General features: G+C 46.4%; 1 protein-coding gene across 1 annotated transcript in view; it reads left to right on the top strand.

The window, feature by feature from the left end:
- Positions 1–381: 381 nt before the first annotated feature.
- The window catches only part of LOC120916226 (IgGFc-binding protein-like), a 117,905-nt gene continuing 96,841 nt past the window's right edge, over positions 382–21,445 (top strand). Inside the window, exons 1-3 of the mRNA XM_040327087.1 lie at positions 382–462; positions 20,711–20,800; positions 21,031–21,179. The gene's annotated coding sequence lies outside the window, so the exon portion shown is untranslated. The remainder of the gene's footprint in view (positions 463–20,710; positions 20,801–21,030; positions 21,180–21,445) is intronic.

The following is a 21,445-nucleotide window of genomic DNA, read 5'->3' as shown; positions in this document are numbered from 1 at the left end:
CTGGACCCCAACGCTACTCCCAACCCGTTTACCTTTGGTACTGACCGAGGGAAACACAAGAGCAACCACCGCTGAACAAGGAGCCCAATATGCTACTTTGTCACAGTCCGGTCTGGATATGCGCTTGAACACCTGTTTGCTGAACTTTCCCCCGTTCTTAGTCAGCTGCTCACCAGAGCTGTTCCTGCTGACATTCCTGTGTGAATTTTGTTTTTCTTTGATATCTCTGTTTTAAATTCTTTTTTTTCGCTTCCTTTTTTTCTACCAAGTTTGTGCCTTCATCTGATCCAGGCAAATTTAGCTCACCCACGTAGACTAACGTTAAACTTTAACTTTATCTTGTTTTGTACCTCTATAGAGCCAGGCACTGAATCCCTGTCTGTCTTGCCAAAGCACCGATTCCAACGTGCCCATCCTCATCGACCGGTCTCTTGAGCTCTGATACTTCATCTGTCCACAACTGTGAGTACTTACATTCATCACTACACCGTATCACCGCGTAACATGGGGATCACCATACTTTCCCTCAACGCAAAAGGGCTAAATCACCCCGCAAAACGTTCCTCTTTATGGAAGTCAGCACTTGCCCATAACTGTGACGTGCTTTGCGTCCAGGAGACGCACTTTGCTTTGAACGCTTCTCCTAAATGCCAACACAGGCAGTTCCCGCATGTGTTTCAGTCTTCCTTTCCTAAAAAACAACGAGGAGTACTGATTGCTATCAGGAACACTGTTATCTTCAACCTGCTGAGCTGTGTTACTGACCCGGATGGGCGGTATATCTTCCTGATATGTTCGATCAACAATGTACTTTACACTTTGGTTTCCATCTACGCCCCGAACCATGGCCAAATGACCTTTCTAAGGAAGACACTACGAGCAGCCCGGAAAATCCAACAAGGCCATTTACTAATGTGCGGAGACTTTAATATGGTCCCTAACAATGCAATGGACTCCACTACAGGAAGTAAACGATGTGCATCCCCTTTGGATAAGTTTATCAATTCCAATGAGTTGTATGACGTATGGAGGTGTTGTCATGCGAGTGAGAGAGATTTCACCTTCCTCTCGCCGCGTCATAACACCTACTCGCGTATTGATCTATTTTTAGCAGATAGTCGATTGTTACATAAGATCTCGAAATCTGACATTCACACCACCACCTGGTCGGACCATGCCCCTATTAGCATTACCATCTCTGATGACTCTAATCAACCCAATTCCTATATCTGGAGGGTTAACAACTATCTCCTTGACGCACCGTGTTATTCTGCACCTATTAAACAACAATTGGAAGAGTATTTTTCGCTCAACCAGGCGTCAGTATCCGACCCGCTGGTGGTGTGGATTGCCCACAAGGCAGTAATTCTGGGGGTGTTTCTTCAAATGGGTGCTAGAGCTAAAAAGAAAAGAACCCAACGTTTAGATGAACTCACAGCAGACATAGCCACCACTGAATCCCAAAATAAAACTAATCCCTCCCCGCTCCTTCAATCTAAAATATTCACTCTACGTCACGAACTAAGGGCCTTTCTCCTTGAGAAACACGCAAAAGCTTGTAGAATATTTAAAGCCACTTCGTACACGACAGGGAACAAGGCAGGCAAGGCAATATCCCTACGAGTTAAAGGCCAAAGAGCCAAAACGAAAATCCCTTTCATACATCACCCTCACTCGAACAAAAAACTCCTTAAACCCCAGGCTATAGCGAAAGATTTTAGTGCATATTATGCGGATCTGTACAATCTCAAGAAAGATCCGACCACCAATCAACCCTCGCCCGCTGCGATCAAAACATTCCTAGATGGCTTGACTCTCCCATCTATAAGCCCCCAAAAACTTTCAGACCTGAACGCTCCCTTCACGATCAATGAAATAATATCAGTAATAGACAAATTACCCAACTCCAAATCCCCTGGTCCTGATGGCTTCACGGGGGAACATTACAAGCAATTCAAACATATACTGGCACCTACAATGTGCGAAACGTTTAACCTAGCTACCAAATCCGCTTCTTTCCCTACTGAAATGCTCAACGCCAGGGTGGTAACTTTGCCCAAACCGGGCAAGGATCCCGCGTCTCCAAAAATCTTTCGACCTATCTCGTTACTTAACCTCAATCTAAAAATATTCGCAAACATTATAGCCAATAGATTAGAAGACATACTCCCTTCCCTTATATCGATAGACCAATCAGGATTCACTAAAGGCCGCCAAGCCTCGGACGCCACCAGAAGAATGATTAATATTATATACCATGTAGAATCCACAAAACTCCCTGCACTCCTATTATCCCTAGACGCCGAAAAGGCATTTGACCGGGTCCACTGGGGATACATATCAGCAGTACTGTCCAAGTTTGGACTTACGGGAACAATACATGATGCCTTATACTCCAATCCCTCAGCCCAAGTATTCTCCGCAAATACCCTTTCCGCACCCTTCCAAATCTCCAATGGGACAAGACAAGGATGCCCACTATCACCCACAATATTTAACCTTGTCATGGAGCCCCTAGCAGAAAAAATTAGATCTAACAACACATTTTCTGGTATATCCCTTGCTGGTCTGGAACATAAAATAAGTTTATTCGCAGATGACGTGATCCTCATGATTACAGACCCTGTTCGCTCAATCCCAGAGGTCCAGAGGACGCTCGACTGGTTCAGTGACGTTTCGTATTACAAAGTCAACGAGACTAAATCGTACATACTTGACCTAGGCATGGACTCGTCCACCCGCCAGCAACTCGAGCTACAATACCCATATGTTTGGGCAGAACATAGCATTACATACTTAGGCATCCAGCTGACCAAATCGACTAAGACACTGCTTTTAGCTAATTATTTACCGATCCGAACAAAGCTACAGACCGACCTCACCAGGCTGACGTCCTTTGAGTTCTCCTGGATGGGACACCTAGCAGCGTTTAAAATGTTCCACCTCCCCCAAATACTATACTTATTTAGAACCATTCCCATCCCTCTACCCCTTAGTTATTTCAAATCTCTACAAACGATTATATCCAAATTTATTTGGCAACTAAAGAAAGTCAGATGTGGTCATTCTCAGTTAATCAAGCACCGCTTAGCAGGAGGAATGGCATATGTTGATTTCTAAGACTATTACATGGCCTCTATCCTCACACAATCCAGGGAGTGGTTCCTACTCTCCCCTCCGACCACATTATGGGGACAAATTGAAACGTCCATGGTACCAGGGGGTAATTTATCCTCCTGGCTATTCGCCTCCTTGCTAGGAACGAAATCCTTCACCCATGTATCACCGACCATAGTTGCGACCATCAGAGTCTGGTCCCGATTACCAAAAATCTTGTCTTCTTACCCCACTCAATCAATGCTACCCATCCCTATTGACACCCTACGCCACCTTATAGAGTCATCATCTTACGCAGGCTGGAAACGCAAGGGCATTACGTACTTATCAGATCTAGTAGATAAGGATAAAGTCAAATCGTTTTCCTCGCTCCAAGAGGAACATCATCTTCCACAATCTGATAGGTTCTTATATCTGCGCAGCTGCCCTGCCTCACTCAACACTTGGTCATGGAAGATCCCCCAAATGGCCTGGATCTTCATTAAATCCCCTAGGGCCCTTAGGAAAGGCATATCTTTATTTTATAACATTCTACATTAAAAAAATCTTCGGATCGGGTGGCACGCGCGCGACCCACGGCCGGGCTCTTGAAGGCGACGCACCTGTACATGCCTGTGCACAGCTGTGCCATTCTGCCGACGTATATGTGCAGGAGGCGGTCCTTAAGTGGTTAACTTGAAATTCCTATTGTTTTTCAAAATTGTTTATTTTTTTAAATAGATGCCAAGGGGGCAGATTCAGATAGATTAGCGGATCTTTAGATCCGCGTAATCTATCTGATTTTCGATCCACCGGTCCAATTTTGCGAGGCAAGTGCATGATTCACCAAGCACTTACCTCGAAAATTACACCGTCGGATCGTAACTCCCCCGGCGGAATTCAAATTCCGCGGCTAGGGGGAGTGTACAATTTAAATCAGGCGCGTTCCGGTGCCGATTTAACTGCGCATGCGTCGCAGGCGAAATTTGCCAGTGTGCATGCTCCAAATGACGTCGCTAGGACGTCAATGTTTTCGACGGCTACGTAAATTCCGGCCATCCGTATTCCCGATCGACTTACGCAAACGACGTAAAAATTTGAATCTCGGTGCGGGAACGACGGCCATACTTAACATTAGCTACCCCTCATATAGGGGTAACTATCCGCCGGAAAAAGCCGAACGCAAACGACGTTAAAAAAAACGGTCTTGAATCGGCGGTTCTCCTCATTTGCATATAAGACGCGTAAAAAACTGCGATGACACCTAGCGGCCGGCGGTAGATTGCAGCCTAAGATCCGACTGGTGTAAGGCACTTACACCAGTCGGATCTAAGGGAGATCTATGCGGAACTGATTCTTATGAATCAGTCACATAGATCCGACCGTGGGATCTCAGAGATACGACGGCGGATCAGGAGATCCGCCGTCGTATCCCCTTGATGAATCTGCCCCAAGGAGTTTATTTATGCATTTTTTCAAGAATTTTACTTTTTTTTTTTTTTACAAAATTGCCCACGTTGTATTATTTGTTTTTTAAATAGACTCCAATGAGTCTATTTATAAATATTTCCACACACGATTCACACCGCTATTACTCCAGATTCATACATTTGTCTAATTGGGTTTCACTGGAAAAAAAAATGTGTAACTCCTGGGTGAAAGTTGTGTCAATCTTGTACTTACTATGAGCTCTTATGTAACAGATCCTGTTTTAGCAGTTTAGTAGAACTTGTTCAAAAACATTATTACAGGACATGATCCAACTTGCCAAGGGAAGGCGGTAAATACAGCATAGAAGGCTGCAGTGTTTTGTACAATCCTCGTACAATTAGGGTAGACGGTAATTTGATGTTTTATCAAAGGAACTCATTTTTATAGCCTACTCAACCTTCAATCATTTAACGTGTACTTTCTAATGATTACATCAGAAATTTTAATACTGGAACTACATAATTACCAGTAATCGTTTGATTTTGGATACAATATCGGAAGTCATTGCTGTCTATGTATTAAACTTTAAAGTGGTTCTAAGGGCGGAACGTCTTTTACCTTCATGCATTACTCCTCTCCCCCCTCTCCGCTGGTGCCTCCATTCTGACTGTGGGCACCCGGCCGTGACAGCTTTCGGCTTCACGGCTGGGCACATGCCCTAACCCTAATCCCTAACCCCGCTGCGAGTCCTGATCGGGGTTAGGGGTTAGGGATTAGGGTTAGGGTTTCTCATTGAAGAATATGGCTAGGACTCAGAAATTAGAACAGGGACCTCCCCCAGAGGTCAAAGGTCAGAAGGCGGATTACCAGGGGTCAAAGGTCACAGGGGGTTGGCTGACCCACCACCACCAAAGTTGGAAAAAGAACAAGTCGGGGAATGAACAAGTCAGGGAATAAACAAGTCTGGGTAAGCTCCCTGTCACGTGTCCCAGGCGATCGTCTACATGGAGGGGCCGCCAAAAGGCGATATGACGAGTGACCTGAGCCGTCCCTGGGTCTGAAGGAGGAAGTGGGAGGGAAGCCCCACTCCTACTGAAGCCCCCACTCCCCCCCAAAAAAAGTTACATGCCAAATGTGGCATGTAAGGGGGCGAGAAGTGATTTAAGCGGAAGTTCCACTTTTGGGTGGAATTCCGCTTTAACTGAGCCTCCTCTTGATCCAGCGATGTGCATGAGAGTATTGGCTCTCAGGGACCCCCCCTTTTCTCATTGGCTGAGCCATTGGCTCCCGCTGCTGACAATCACAGCCAGAGAGCCAATGAGGAGAGAGAAAGGGGGTGGGGCCGAGCCATGCCTGAATGGACACGCAGAGCAGCAGCTCAGGAACACGCCTGCTTGGGTGCCCCCCATTGCAAGCTGCTTGCTCTGGGGGCACTCAACAGGAGGGAGAGGCCAGGAGTGCCAGCGGGGGACCCGAAAAGAGAAGGATCAGGGTTGCTTTGTGCAAAACCACTGAACATAGCAGGTAAGTATAACATGTTTGTTATTTTAACCGCTTGCTGACCACGCGGGCCCCTGCCACAAGCTCTGTGACCGTGTCTCAGAGCGGCAGAACAGGGAGAGGCCAGTGTAAACAAGGCATCTCCCTGTTCTGTCTAGTGACAGGACACTGATCGTCTGCTCCCTGTCATCGGCAGTGATCGGTGTCGTGTCACAGTAAGCTCCGCCCCCACACAGTTAGAATCACTCCCTAGGACACACGTAACCCCTTCCTAGCCCCCTAGTGGTTAACCCCTTCCCTGCCAGTTATATTTATATAAATGCGTATGGTCCCAAAATAGCGCCAAAAGTGTCCGGTGCGTCCGCCATATCGTGTCGCAGTCATGATAAAAATCGCTGATCACTGCCATTACTAGTAAGAAAAGAAAATATTAATAAAAATGCCATAAAACTATCCCCAATTTTGTAGACGCTATAACTTTTCAATCAAACTGGCATGGGCTCTCCAGTCCTCTAATGTTGGTGGATATGGAGATGCTTCAATTCGATGCGATGATTTATTGTCATCCATGTCTCATTAGGATACAATTCCTCATCTACATTCCCTGGGATACACACCCAGGGGACTGGAACAACTTGTGTTTGATAAGCTCTAATAATAGTATCTATAATAGACTGCCAGTACACAAATCATTTTGGGCACCGCCAAACCTTGTGTATAAAATCTACCGGGTCCCCTTGACATATCATGCAAACAGGGCTTTCCTTCCGACCCCATTTAATCCCTTAAATGAGTTGTAAAGTAAAAAAAAAATCACCTTAACCCCCCTGGCGGTATGCCCGAGTCTGACTCGGGGTTACATTTTTCTGCTGCGATCGGTAACTCCGAGTCAGACTCGGGCTCGCCTCGCAGAATCCACAGGCTTGGTTTACTTACCTTGTCCCTGGATCCAGCGATGCCACCGCGCTGTGTGAGCGTGCCTCTGTGTCCCGCTGATCTCCGTTCCCTGCGACGGTACGACGCACGGGGGCGGAGATCGGCGCCAAATTCAAAAAGGTAAACAAACACCTTACATACAGTATACTGTAATCTTATAGATTACAGTACTGTATGTAAAAAATACGCACCCCCCTGTCCCTAGTGGTCTGCCCAGTGCCCTACATGTACTTTTATATAATAAAAACCGTTCTTTCTGCCTGCAAACTGTAGATTGTCCATAGCAACCAAAAGTGTCCCTTTATGTCAAAAGTGGTTTTAGACCAGCTAGAAAATCGCGATAATAAATTATAATCACTTGCAGAATTGTGCGATAGCGATTTGTGGGGAAATCCGTCATAAAAAAAATAAAAGTAATGACAGCAACAATTCTGCAACTGAGCAAATTTCAGTGATTTTGAGTTGATTACATAATTGAATAATTTTTATTATAATTATATTATTATTTGTTATAAATATTTATAATTATTTATTATAAATATTAATAATTATTTATTATATTATAATTTATAATTTTGTTTTTTAAAAAAATTCATACCCGGGATGCCTACTAGACTCTTGTTTGGACAGCTTTAATGGAGTTATTCCTAAGAATTACAGGCCTACAGTATAAAACGCCAAATTTCCTTGCAAATAATGGTACCGCTTTCAGCACCTTTTTTCTGAAATAATCATACCGCCAGGGAGGTTAATGCAGTCCCCAAGCATTAAGGTGAAAAAACATCTCATAATGCCGGCCCCTCGAGCCCCCGTTATACTTACCTGACTCCTCGAAAGTCCCGCGCGGTCCCGAGATCCTCTTCGCCACTCAGCCTGGCCGCTGATTGGCTAGAGCGGATGGATTGACAGCAGCGCAGCCATTAGCTGGCGCTGCTGTCGATCACATCCTGTGACGCGGCGTGCCGAGGTGGCGGGGCCAAGTAATACAGTGAGCAGCTATGGCCACTCGCTGTATCACGGAAGGGCACCCCCACCAGGGGCGGACTGACAACTCATGGGGCCCCCGGGCAATAGAAGATTATGGGGCCCCCGGGCTTACAGATGGCCACCATGCCAGGAGGCAGTGCAGATTTTCACATCAAAAGCATGTCGGTTTCAGACATAGCACGGACAAATGTAAAAAAAACACAGGTTTTTACATACTGTCCCTGGTTTTACTGAGCCTGGCTACCCTGATGGGGCCCCCTAGTGGCATGGGGCCCTCGGGCAGTGCCCGGGTGCCTCAATGGTCAGTCCGCTCCTGGTGTCCGCAACTACTCACCACCATGCGAGCTCTCTCACATGACTGTGGTGAGTAATTGCGGGGAGGACCAGAGACAGCCGCCGAGGGACCCCAGAAGACGTGGATCGGGGCCACTCTGTGCAAAACGAACCGCACAGTGGAGGTAAGTATAACGCTTTAAGGACCGCCGCACGACTATTTACGTCGGCAGAATGGCACGGCTGGGCATATGGATGTACAGGTACGTCCCCTTTAAGAAGCCCAGCCGTGGGTCACGACCCGGTCCTGTCCTCCGTGACCACGCCCACGGGACGCGCGGACCCGATCGCCGCCGGTGTCTCGCGATCGGGTCACAGAGAGGAAGAACGGGGAGAGGTGAGTGTAAACAAACCTCTCCCCGTGCTTCCTAGTGTGGCTGTCACTGTTCTTAGGGAACACCGATCAGTGATGTCACACGCACAGCCACGCCCCCCTACAGTAAGAACACTCCCTTAGGGCACACTTAACCCCTACAGCGCCCCCTAGTGGTTAACCCCTTCACTGCCATTGTCATTTTCACAGTAATCAGTGCATTTTTATAGCACTTTTCGCTGTGAAAATTACAAAAATGTGTCAAAAGTGTCCGATGTCGCAGCCTGCCTTGCCTGCACACGCTCGCGATAAAAAATGCTCAAGGAAAGCGCGGTGACGTACGACGGCACTATAAAGGGGAAGTTCCATTTGAATGGCGCCACCCTTTGGGCTGATTATGCAAATTTCCCTTCTCATAACTTGCTTCTGAGCATGCGTCGTTAAAGAGTACACACGACCGTTTTTCACGACGAGAAAAACGACGACGTGAAAAACGACGGGACAAAATAGAGCAGGTTCTAAATTTTTATTGGCCATTTTTCTCGTCAAGAAAAATGCTCTGGAGCCCACACACGGTCGTTTTTCACGACCAATTTAATAAATTGCAATTTTCTCGTCCTGAAAAACGGTGGTGTGTACGCGGCGAATTGCATCTAACATTTTATTCTGCCGCACAATAATATGTATAAAGTAAGTGGAAGGGACAGTGGCCCAGATTCACAAAGCACTTACGCGGACGTATAAGAAGTTACGCCGACGTAAGTGCAAATGTGCGCCGTCGTATCTGTGCGCCCGACCCACAAACAGACATGCGCCTAAAACCAGGCTACACCCCGCCGACGTAGCTTGCTCACCACGGGCGTAGGGTGGGCGCACATTTAGGCTGGGCGCATGGTGCCGCTCCCATTGTTTAGCCATTCAAATATGCAAATGAGGGAAATACGGCGATTCACGAACGTGCGTGTGACCTGCGCATGCTACGCGAGATGCGCGTAAGTTATACGTCTGGCGTAAAGTTATTCCCCGTAAAGGAGGTGCAACCTGGCAACATGCACAGGTCTGCACCAGGGAACACAAGCCAGCGTATTGTGCATTGGACGTGTGTCTGGCTGGGCGTACGTTATGTTCACGGCATACGCAATGATCCGGCGTAGCTTAGGCAGTTTTGCCGGGGTGGTTGTGAGCAGGCACATTGGGGTGCGTCCACGTCACGGCGCATGTGCAGTTCGTGATACGTACCTGTCTGGCGCTCGGCCCATCATTTCCATGGGGTCACGCCTCATTTGCATGGGGTCACGTCCACTTCCACCTACGCCGACATGCGCCTTCGAAACCCATGCCACGCTGGCGCAGCGTTGGGAGCACTGGCTTGCTGAATGCAATGCTTGCCTCTCTGCGCTGCGTTGGCGTAGCGTACGGTGGTTACTCTAAGGCGGCGTAATGTGCGCCTTGCTCTTTGTGAATCTGGGCCTATGTATGTTTCAGTGTTTGAAGGGCATTTTGCCAAGCAGAACCTTCACTTGCGTAAATGAAACTTGACTTTTTGTTCTACGAGTTCATTTAATTAGAGATCTGGGATCGCTGCCAGCTCATAGAGATCATTTTTTATGCCGGCCGTGTGCCAAACTCCCCTGGCCAGAGATCTACAGTATACATGTCTGGCATAATTTTATTACTTCTGGATTACAAGGAGACGCTGAATTAGTTGATTCTTTTATATGAAATGAATTACTTTAAGAAGACCCCAGGCACATTACAATCTGACTGTGCAAATTTATTTTCATCTAGCAACAGCTACATAGGGCACGAGTCTGCCTGAATGGATACAGTATAATTGCATAATTTAGATAGGTCCTTATATGTTTTTTTGGTAAATCTAATGTTATTTGTTAAAAAGATTGTAACAATTATGGTAAGCTTTAAGAGTAATTTAATAGAAATATCAAATTGAATTATCAAATAGAATTGACCAAAAAATTTGTTAACAGTGATATACCGTATATACTCGAGTATAAGCAGTCGCGAATATAAGTCGAGGCACCAAATTTGATCACAAAAACTGGGAAAACGTATTGACTTGAGTATAAGCCTAGGGCAGGCATGTCCAAAGTCCGACCCGCGGGTCAATTGCGGCCCTCGTTACAGTCTAATGCGGCCCCACTGGTCATTTGGATATATATATATATATCTTTTGTGGCTCCAATGAAACCCTGAGCGCCACTGGGATTTGTTGGGGGGGGGCCACAAAAGCTATATACCCTATTTATCGTTCAGGCAGCCTCTGAGGGGACAGGGAGGGGACAGGGAGGGGACAGGGAAGGGACCGGACAAGTCCTGTCAGATTACATTAATTTTAATGGTTCAAAGAATGTCAGGCAAAATGGTCGGCCCTCACACATGTTCACTTCATCAAATCTGGCCCTCTTTGAAAAAAGTTTGGACACCCCTGGCCTAAGGTGTCCATCTGCATGCCTCACTGTGCCTCACTTTGCCTCACTGTGTCCAAGTGCATGCCTCACTGTGCCCATGCCTCACTGTGTCCATGCCTCACTGTGCCCATGCCTCACTGTGTCCATGCCTCACTGTGCCCATGCCTCACTGTGCCCATGCCTCACTGTGTCCATGCCTCACCGTGTCCATTCCCCACTGTGTCCATGCCTCACTGTGCCCATGCCTCACTGTGTCTATGCCTCACTGTGCCCTTGCCTCACTGTGTCCATGTGCATGCCTCACTGTGTCCATCCCTCACTGTGCCCATGTGCATGCCTCACTGTGTCCATCCCTCACTGTGCCCATGCCTCACTATGCCCATGTAGGGTTGCCACCTCATCCCTTTAAACCCGAACACATATGAATTACACAGGTTCTGAGGCTAATTTAATGCAGGAAAGGCAACAAGTGAGTTTAATTACCACCTTAATCAGCCACAGAACCTGTGTAATTAATATGTGTTCGGGTTTAAAGGGATGAGGTGGCAACCCTATGCCCATGCCTCACTGTTTCCCATGACTAGACTGATGTTTAACATGGGAGTCTATGGAAGGGGTGCCCGGCTTTGAAAAATTGGTGGTTCCCGGCCATAGGTCCCCCAGACAATAAACTTTGCACACTTGTAGAGGAAAAATGGGGCTACATGTGTGCCAAGCCGGTATTGAGTCTCCAAAGTCTGGGAGATCAGGCGCAAAAAGGTGACTCGAGTATAAGCAGAGGGGGGCATTTTTAGCACGAAAAATGTTCCGGGTCCAGGGGACCTACGACCGGCCCGTACCGGGTCCCCAAATTCACCTAAGAAATTACAGTTTAACACGAAAGTCTATGGAAGGGGTGCCCGTCTTTGAAAAACCGGTGGTTCCTTGGCCGTAGGTCCCCCAGACAATTAACTTTGCACACTTGTAGAGGAGAAATGGGGCTACACGTGTGCCAAGCCGGTATCGAGTCTCCAAAGTCTGGGAGATCAGGCGCAAAAAAGTGACTCGAGTATAAGCCGAGGGGGGCATTTTCAGCACCTACGACCTACGACCGGCTGTTGAGAGTGAGTGATTGAGCTAGTCCTGTGCTAAGAAGAAGTCAATATATAGGCTTGAGGACCTATTCACCCTCCACCTGGTTGGATCTACACTCCTGCCCAACAGTAAAATCAACAGAAGATGCATATAGCATAACTTAGAAAATGGTGCAATGGTTTCAGTTCTCTAATCTTAGTATCCATTTGCTGTGCACGTTCCTCTAGGTAGAACAGGTTTTGTATGCAAAGTCACTAAACAATGCAACTGGTTAGGTTAATTGAATCCCGGGCTCAAATCCAGCCTTTCAAAGAGAACCATCTATGCAGGTCAAACTTATAAAAAGCGAGTCAATTCTTAAGGCTTTCCTTGTGGACTTTGCTGGTCCTATTCATTTTTGTTCTACCAATCTGCCTCTACCCTATCTATCCATTTATGGTTTAGTAGCCATCAGTAAATTTCATGAGGTGATTTGGTCTTCACACAAGCTGGGGAAGAGCCTGTTGCATGATGACCATGTAGCACCCTTCCAGTCAGTGAAGGATACTAGGTAAATTTAGGTGGAGCAGGGGTTGCTTGCTCAAGTCTGCGCACTAGTCTAGTCTCACAGGTTGCTGTGGATGGTAATGTAGCGCTACGTGTGAGCCAAAAAGCAATGGCTGTATACACCAAATGGGGTGTGACCATATATTGTGACACAAAGGATGTAATGGCAAAAAGTGCACCCGAACAAAATGTGAAATTAAAATCAATAAAGTGAACAATATAAACAACAATGTAATGTAAATAAACAATAAAACGATGAAGATGTCCATGAGGTGGTGAGGAACTTCCCAACAGAAATCTTCATATATGAGGTGGAATACATATGCGCTTACCGCAACTGTTGGACCCAAATGTCGTACGACAGTGGATCGATCGAGCTTGGAATGTCCCACAGAGATGTCACTGGAAGTCCAGAAGAAAATGTAGTCTACCTCCTAGGTTGTCAGATGTCGTCAACCCAGGAAAGGGCAGGAAGACCAGATGTTCATCGGCCACCGACTACTCCAATACTGAAGATCCTAGTAAACCTTGGGTATGGCAATCATAAAAGATCCCCCAAGCATCTAAACACGATCTGGTTCAGGTAAGTGAGAACCCTGGCATGGGTACTGGAAACCAACTGGAGAGGATTAAAAAAAAAAATTATCTTCCACAAATTCATGTAAAGAGAAGAAAAAAATGGGGGCTCTAATGGTGTAGGTCATAAAGAGGTTTTAATGAAAAAAACAATATACATAATAAAATATAAAAAACAAGGTGATCACAATAGTCTCACAGGTTGCTGATCTGATTACTTCTTCCTGCATTCTATCATATTCTACAACAGGGAGGTCAAACTCAATTTCATGGTGGGCCGCATCAGCATTATGATTGTCCTCAAAAGGGCCGGTTGTATCTGTAAGATTAGATGTCCAGCACATCCCCTCCCCTTACATTAGATGTCAAGAGCCATCCCACCATCAGAAGTTGAGTCCCCCACTCTCCCTTACATCACAGTGCACCCCCTTTCATTATGCTGCTGCTGGGAAGAAGCTGGATGCATTGCTTGAATGCAGAAAGTAGGGGTCTGGAGGAGGACCAGAGGAGGGCTGAAGCTCTCCTGCAGCTGCAGGAGAGGTGCGAGGGCCACATGAAATGGTCTGGAGGGCCGTATTCGGCCCGCGGGCCTTGTGTTTGACACCTGTGTTCTAGAAGCATAGTGAGAGGAAGAATAAAGAGGCTGGCTTGAATGATTAAGAGGATCCAGCCAATCCCTGGGGAGGTGTGTCCAAAGGTGGGGTGAGAATATTTTGAATAGTAGAAAGGTGTTAGTGAATAATGCTATTGCATCTCCATGTCCAACCCCATGTATGACAGTGTTCAGGCCTGATTATGGGGGCCTGGAGGACATGGAACAGGTAACTTACCCCACTCTCCATGAAAGTTCTGCTAAAGCTACAGAGCAAGTTGCTCTGATGGAACAAGGAAAAGTAAATAGGTGAGAGGGACTGTTGCTTTGCACTAAATGGGCTAATGTGCAAGAAGGGGTGGGGTTGATTTACTGAAATATGCTATTTACCGTACTTTGCAAGGGAAGCTGCATGAACATTATCTCCAGAGCTTAGTGAATTTGGTGCAATTTCACTTTGCAGAGAAGACAGGGAAGAAAAAAAAACAGCATTTTTTTTGCTTGCACATGATTGGATGATGGAAGTTAGCAGAGATTCTCCTCATTCACTAAGCTCTGGGAAAAATACCCTTGCAAAGTGATGAGCCTATTTGTCTAGTAAACCAACCAGACAATTGCATGATGTACTAGCTAATCTATGAGTAGCCAGAGCCACAATAGCGTCATTCTCATGCCTTTGGTACCTCTAAAGGCAGAGTACGGTATGCCGGACCTTCAGAGCACATGTGAGGTCACCAGATGCATACAGGGTGAATATCTCCCAAACGGTGCCCGTTTTTAGAGATATTCATTTTACCTACAGGTAAGCCTTATTGTTGCCCCAGTCCTCCTCTACCAGTGTGCCAAGTTTGGGGACCGGCGACCTACGGCCGGGGAGCACCAATTTTTCTTGCGGCTATAATGAATTGTCGGCTCCCGGCAATTCAGAGAGAATTCATTCATAAAAAAAATAAAAAATGCGTGGGGGTCCCCCCAAATTTTATTACCAGGCCTTTCAGGTCTGATATGGATATTAAGGGGAACCCTGTGTCAATTTTTTTTTTAAATGGCGCTGGGTCCCCCACAAATATCCATTCCAGACCCTTCAGGTCTGGTATGGATTTATAAGGGGAACTTCACCCCAAATTTAAAAAAAAAATTGCAGGGAGTTCCCCCCAAAAAATCCACCCGACTTTTTTTTTTCCAGAAATTACATTTTGTAACAGGAACAGTTCTAAACATGGGAAACAAGTGCTGCTTTACAGGCATACTATACACACCCCCCAGGTACGAAATTTAAAGGAATATTTCACCTTTACTGTTTCACTTTAAGCATTATTATAATTACTGCTCCCGAAAAAAAAACGCCTTTCTTCAAACTTTTTTTGCATTGATACATGTCCCATGGGGCAGGACCCGGGTCCCCAAACACTTTTTATGACAATAACTTGCACATTAACCTTTTAAAATTCGCACTTTAGATTTCTCCCATAGACTTCTACAGGGTGTAGAATTTGCCACAATCACTCCAAATTGTTCGCTGTTCGCCGAACAGGCGATGTTCGACTCAAACTCGAAGCTCATCCCTAGTTGTGGCATTGTTTTTGGACTTATTAATGGAGATAACCAGACCATTTGTTCCAATCACCTGGCAAAAAAAATCGAAGGGGCAGATTCTCGTAGATCGGCGTATCTTTGTTCCGGCGTAGCATATCCTATTTACGCTACGCCTCCGCAACTTAGACGGGCAAGTGCTGTATTCTCAAAGCACTTGCTCCGGAAGTTGCGGCGGCGCAGCGTAAATAGGCCGGCGTAAGCCCGCCTAATTTAAATGTGGAACAGGGGGGCGTGTTTTATGTAAATACCTTGTGACCCAATGTTTTTCACGTCCGTGGAATACTGTATGTGCATTGCTCCAAAGTACGCCGCAAGGACGTATTGGTTTCGACGTGAACGTAAATGACGTCCAGCCCCATTCACGGACGACTTACGCAAACAACGTAAAATGTTCAAAATTTGACGCGGGAACGACGTCCATACTTAACATTGGTACACCGCATGTACGCCTCATATAGCAGGGGTAACTTTACGCCTGGAAAAGCCTAACGTAAACGGCGTATCTGTACTGCGTCGGCTGGGCGTACGTTCGTGAATTCGCGTATCTAGCTGATTTACTTTTTTTTAGGCGTAAATCAGCGTACACGCCACTAGCGGCCAGCGTAAATATGCAGTTAAGATCCGACGGTGTAACAGACTTACGCAGGTCGGATCTAATAGAAATCTATGCGTAACTGATTCTATGATTCAGGCGCATAGATACAACGGCGCAACTCAGAGATACGACGGCGTATCTCCTTTGAGAATCTGGGTATCTTCACAAAGAGGAAATAAACAAATGAAGGTATTAAAAATTGTTTCACAATGATAACAAGCTGATGGATATACAGCAGAGGCTCTTTTGTTAAAGGATTAACCTAACAAGATTAAATATTGACTCTAACCACACGAGAGATTGATACATACCACACCCGATACAGTCAAAGCTTTTATTGTGGTTTGTTGGGGAAAAATATCTCTGCGTAAGTGGGAAATCTGATGTTGATTTTAAAGTGCACTTGAGCAAATCCATTAATTAATACGATAAGTTGTCAAACTGAAACCTTTTTATGCACTTAACCGCTTTCTGACTGCCTAATGACGATATACATCGGCAGAATAGCACGGCTGCACAAAGCAACATACCTGTACGTACATGACGCGACGATGTTTCAGAGCATGCGCTCTGGCTAGAAAGACAGGCACTCCTTTCTCGCGACCACCAGTGATGTCACCACGCCCGACGCTGTGTTCCAACACTGAGCTGGGAGACCCTGGGGGCCGAGACCTGGAGCCAGTTGCAGCGCAGTCCATCCTCACCACCAAAGGCTCTGGTGAACACCTTGTAAGAAGACTGTTAGAATGCATCCGGCGCGCACACGCAGATTCTCACATGCGCCAATGCACATGCACGTGCGCATATCGCACGGCGTGCACACGCAGGAGCGTGCCCCTAGCCACAAATGGCACCAGATGGCCTATTTCAAGGATGTTCTGACTTCTGAGAAGTGCTGACTGGTCTTCAGCTGTGTTCTGATAATTTTTTGCTTTTCTTGACCCTACTTTTGGACTCTGATCACTTTGATTACTGGTTTCTGATCCTGGCTTCTCATGTGACCTTGCTTCTGCCTATGCCTTGTTACTTCGCTGCCCGCCTGTTACCGAACTTGGCTATCCCTGTGACCTTGCTCCTGTCTCCCGCTTGGCTCAACGATGTCTCCGAGTGCCTGTGCTGGCTATCCATCCTATCAGCTTTCCTGGGTCCAGCTCCTTACCGGATGCTTTGCCTGCACCTCCAAGCCTGCAACTCCACTTACAAGTTCTGCATGCAACACCTACAGGCACTTGTGTTCCTCCTCACCCTAGCCACCATCTGTTCCACCTTCAGTGGGGCTTGGGTTGGAGATACAAGGGAGGCCGACCTCGTCATTCCAGACTCCTACCAGGTACGTGACACACCTGCTGGCTCTTATGCCCCATACACATGAGCGGAATTTCCGCCCAGCAAAAGTCTGATGTGAGCTTTTCATCGGAAATTCCGACCATGTGTAGGCGACATCAGACTTTTGCTGTCGGAATTTCTGCCAGCAAAAGACTGAGAGCAGGTTCTCAATTCTTCAGATGTAAAAAATTCCTATCGAAAACTACATTTGTCTGTATGGGATTCTGTCGCTCGAAAGTTCAGAGAACTTCTGTGTGACCGTGTGTATGCAAGCCAAGCTTGAGCAGAATTCTGTCGGAATTAACCATCCAACTTTTTTCCGACGGAAATTCCACTCGTGTGTACAGGCTATTAGACTCCGCGCCCTGGGGAATCAATTCTATAGCTCCAAGTGGCATCTGTGTTGGTGCTCCAGTGGACCTGCCTTCCTGAACCTCCCAGAGTTCAATCCGCAGCAGTCAGTCCTAGGGTCCACTACCTTAGCGGTGCACTCCTGATTCCTACAGGGGGATCTGACAGCCAACCTTGTAGATAGCTAAAAAAGATCATTGATGTCATGCAGCTGGTTCTGCTAATGGATGTTGGCCTTAAAGTGGTTCTAAAGGCTAGACTTTTTTTTTTTTTTACTTTAATGAATTCCCTGCATTAGGGTAAAAAGTGTCTCACTAGTTGTATCACCCCCTCAACTCCCTTTATACTAGTCCTAACTTGATCCAGCGCTGTGCCAGTCTGCAGCGGTGCTGGTCTCTTTCTCTCTCTCTCTCTTCACAGGACAGCAGCATTAGAGAATGACTCAATCAGATCTTGTTAGGAGGGATCGGGGGCGAGGCCAAGCCAATCACACATAGCTGGGGCTTGGGAGCGAATCTGCTGGTGTGCCATGGAAATCATCTTCTTATGGTGGCACACAGAGAAGAGGAGGAGACAAAAGCAGCAGAAGGGAAACCCCAGAAAAGGAGGTTTTGGGCTGTCCTGTGTAATACCATACCATTGGTATAACACGCTTATTGTATATAAAAAATACCCTTGCAACCACTTTAAAGAGGTTGTAACTCAAAAAAAAAAAGATCCTGTTCCTTTAAAGCAGGTTAAACAGCATAGTGTGTGTGCTGTCTAATCTGTCCATTTCTATGATGTAAAAAACCTGGTTGATCCTGCCTGTTCCTGTGTCCCCCTATGTAAACTGACTACGGTAATCATGGCTGCTGATCCATGATACTGTGGTCACTTTACGTGCCTCCGTCATCCCACAGTCTCTCCTCTCTCCCCTCCTTCCCTGCCTGTCAGCTCCTGTGTGTGAGTGATCTCCTCCCCATCCCTCCCTCTCCCCTCCTGCTGCTTTTAGTATCTGGCAGTAAAGTCAGAGTAGGATTACTGCCAGCCCCTCTGTTATACCAAGGTATACTACACAGTGTAAGTGTTTGTTTAAAATTATGCCGCTAATTACCTTCTTTCGGATCGCCTCTATGCAGTCACGTGACCTCCCTGCCACTCTCCTCCCCCGATCTACAGTGGGAGGAGTTGAGTGGACAGCACAGCGGTCACATGACCTCCTGTCTGATGTCAGAAGGGGATCTCAGCCCCTCCCGCTGTAGCCCATATATCAGAGAGGAGAGGGGTGGGAGGTCACGTGACCGCACAGAAGCAATCTAAAATAAGGTATTTATTGTAATAATTTTGAACAAACATTTACACTGTGCAGTATGCCTTGTTATAACAGATGGGCTATCTGTAATCCTACTTTGACTTTACAACCACTTATTTATACACCATCAAATGTTAGGCCAATCAACCACAGCTCAAGGTACCCCAGCAACAACGTCTACAGGAACACAAAGATTTCAAAGAACCTCAGTTGAGAATGGTTGCATTAACCACAGCTCAAGGTACCCCAGCAACATCTACAGGAACACCAAGGTTTTAAAGAACCTTGGTTGAGAATGGTTGCATTAACCACAGCTCAAGGTACCCCAGCAACGTCTACAGGAACACCAAGGTTTCAGAAACCTCCTTTGAGATTGGTTGCATCAACCACAGCTCAAGGTACCCCAGCAACGTCTAGGGGAACACCAAGGTTTCAGAAACCTCGGTTGAGAATGGTTGCATTAACCACAGCTCAAGGTACCCCAGCAACGTTTACAGGAACACCAAGGTTTCAGGGAACCTCGGTTGAGATTGGTTGCATTAACCACAGCTCATGGTACCCCAGCAACGTCTACATGAACACCAAGGTTTCAGAAACCTCCTTTGACATTGGTTGCATCAACCACAGCTCAAGATACCCCAGCAACGTCTACAGGAACACCAAGGTTTCAGAAACCTTGGTTGAGAATGGTTGCATTAACCACAGCTCAAGGTACCCCAGCAACGTCTACAGGAACACCAAGGTTTCAGAAACCTCGGTTGAGATTGGTTGCATTAACCACAGCTCAAGGTACCCCGGCAACGTCTAGGGGAACACCAAGGTTTCAGAAACCTCGGTTGAGAATGGTTGCATTAACCACAGCTCAAGGTACCCCAGCAACGTTTACAGGAACACCAAGGTTTCAGGGAACCTCGGTTGAGATTGGTTGCATTAACCACAGCTCATGGTACCCCAGCAACGTCTACATGAACACCAAGGTTTCAGAAACCTCCTTTGAGATTGGTTGCATCAACCACAGCTCAAGATACCCCAGCAACGTCTACAGGAACACCAAGGTTTCGGAAACCTCGGTTGAGAATGGTTGCATTAACCACAGCTCAAGGTACCCCAGCAATGTATACAGGAACACCAAGGTTTCAGAAACCTCGGTTGAGATTGGTTGCATTAACCACAGCTCAAGGTACCCCAGCAACGTCTACAGGAACACCAAGGTTTCAGAAACCTTGGTTGAGATTGGTTGCATTAACCACAGCTCAAGGTACCCCAGCAACAACAACTACAGGAAGACCAAGGTTTCAGAAACCTCGGTTGAGAATGGTTGCATTAATCACAGCTCAAGGTACCCCAGCAACATCTACAGGAACACCAAGGTTTCAGAAACCTCGGTTGAGATTGGTTGCATTAACCACAGCTCAAGGTACCCCAGCAACGTCTACAGGAACACCAAAGTTTCAGAAACCTTGGTTGAGAATGGTTGCATTAACCACAGCTCAAGGTACCCCAGCAACGTCTGCAGGAACACCAAGGTTTCAGGGAACCTCGGTTGAGATTGGTTGCATTAACCCCTGACCAACCATACAATAAAAATATTCATCTCCAGCCTGGATCCCATTCAACAGAATGGGGATTAAACTTCTGAAAGAGGTTATTTGTTCCACGATGGTCTTGATGGTTCAATGTCTACATAATGGATAAAAAAACATTTTACAAACGCTATAGTTAATATTTTCTTTAGCATTGTAGGTTGTCAGCAGTTATTAACCGAATCGAATCAGTTTGCTGCGGGGAAATCCCAGAGCACAGAATGAGGAAATACACCGAGCAGGTAAATAAACAAACGTCTTTGTTCTCCGCCAACCTGTCTGAGGAATGAAATATCCTGATTCACATTTAATGAGCCAGTGGGGTCAATCAGAATGTAAAAAAAAACATGACCCTATGGAACTAAATGACATTGTATATTCAACCTGCTTAGAATGTGACACAGCATAAATATTTTCTCTGCCTCTCTTAACCGCAAGTGGTTAATTAAATTCTAAATTCTAAATGTTTCAGCCGTACTATTATCTGACACCACACCAGCTGAAACGAGGCTTGCAATGGCGGTGAACGGTCTCCAAACTGGTGTATGGGAGCGATGGGTTACAAGAAGGAGAGCTGGTTTTACACTGTGCTCCTGTTCTCACTGGTAGTTCGAATAACAGGTAAGAGCTGGGCAGTGAAACAGAGGCACCGGCTTGTGTTCTCTCTCTCAATATTCTATGGAAAACAGCATTTATATATGTCAAATTAATTCTAATATGAGGCAGTATTACTTGCAGGGCCTGTGCTACCACTAGGCAAACTAGGCAGCCACCTAGGGTGCACTGCTGCTGGGGGTGCCCGGCCCCTGCTGTTCCTACTCTCTTCTTTCTGAAGAAAGCAACAAAGTCTCATCATCAGCAGGCAGCCGCCACTACGTTCGCACAGA

This window comes from Rana temporaria, chromosome 10 (assembly GCF_905171775.1).
Source record: "Rana temporaria chromosome 10, aRanTem1.1, whole genome shotgun sequence".
In the NCBI taxonomy this organism is placed as follows: domain Eukaryota; kingdom Metazoa; phylum Chordata; class Amphibia; order Anura; family Ranidae; genus Rana; species Rana temporaria.
Note: the sequence above shows the minus strand (reverse complement) of the source record. Positions and strands in the feature narration are given on the sequence as shown.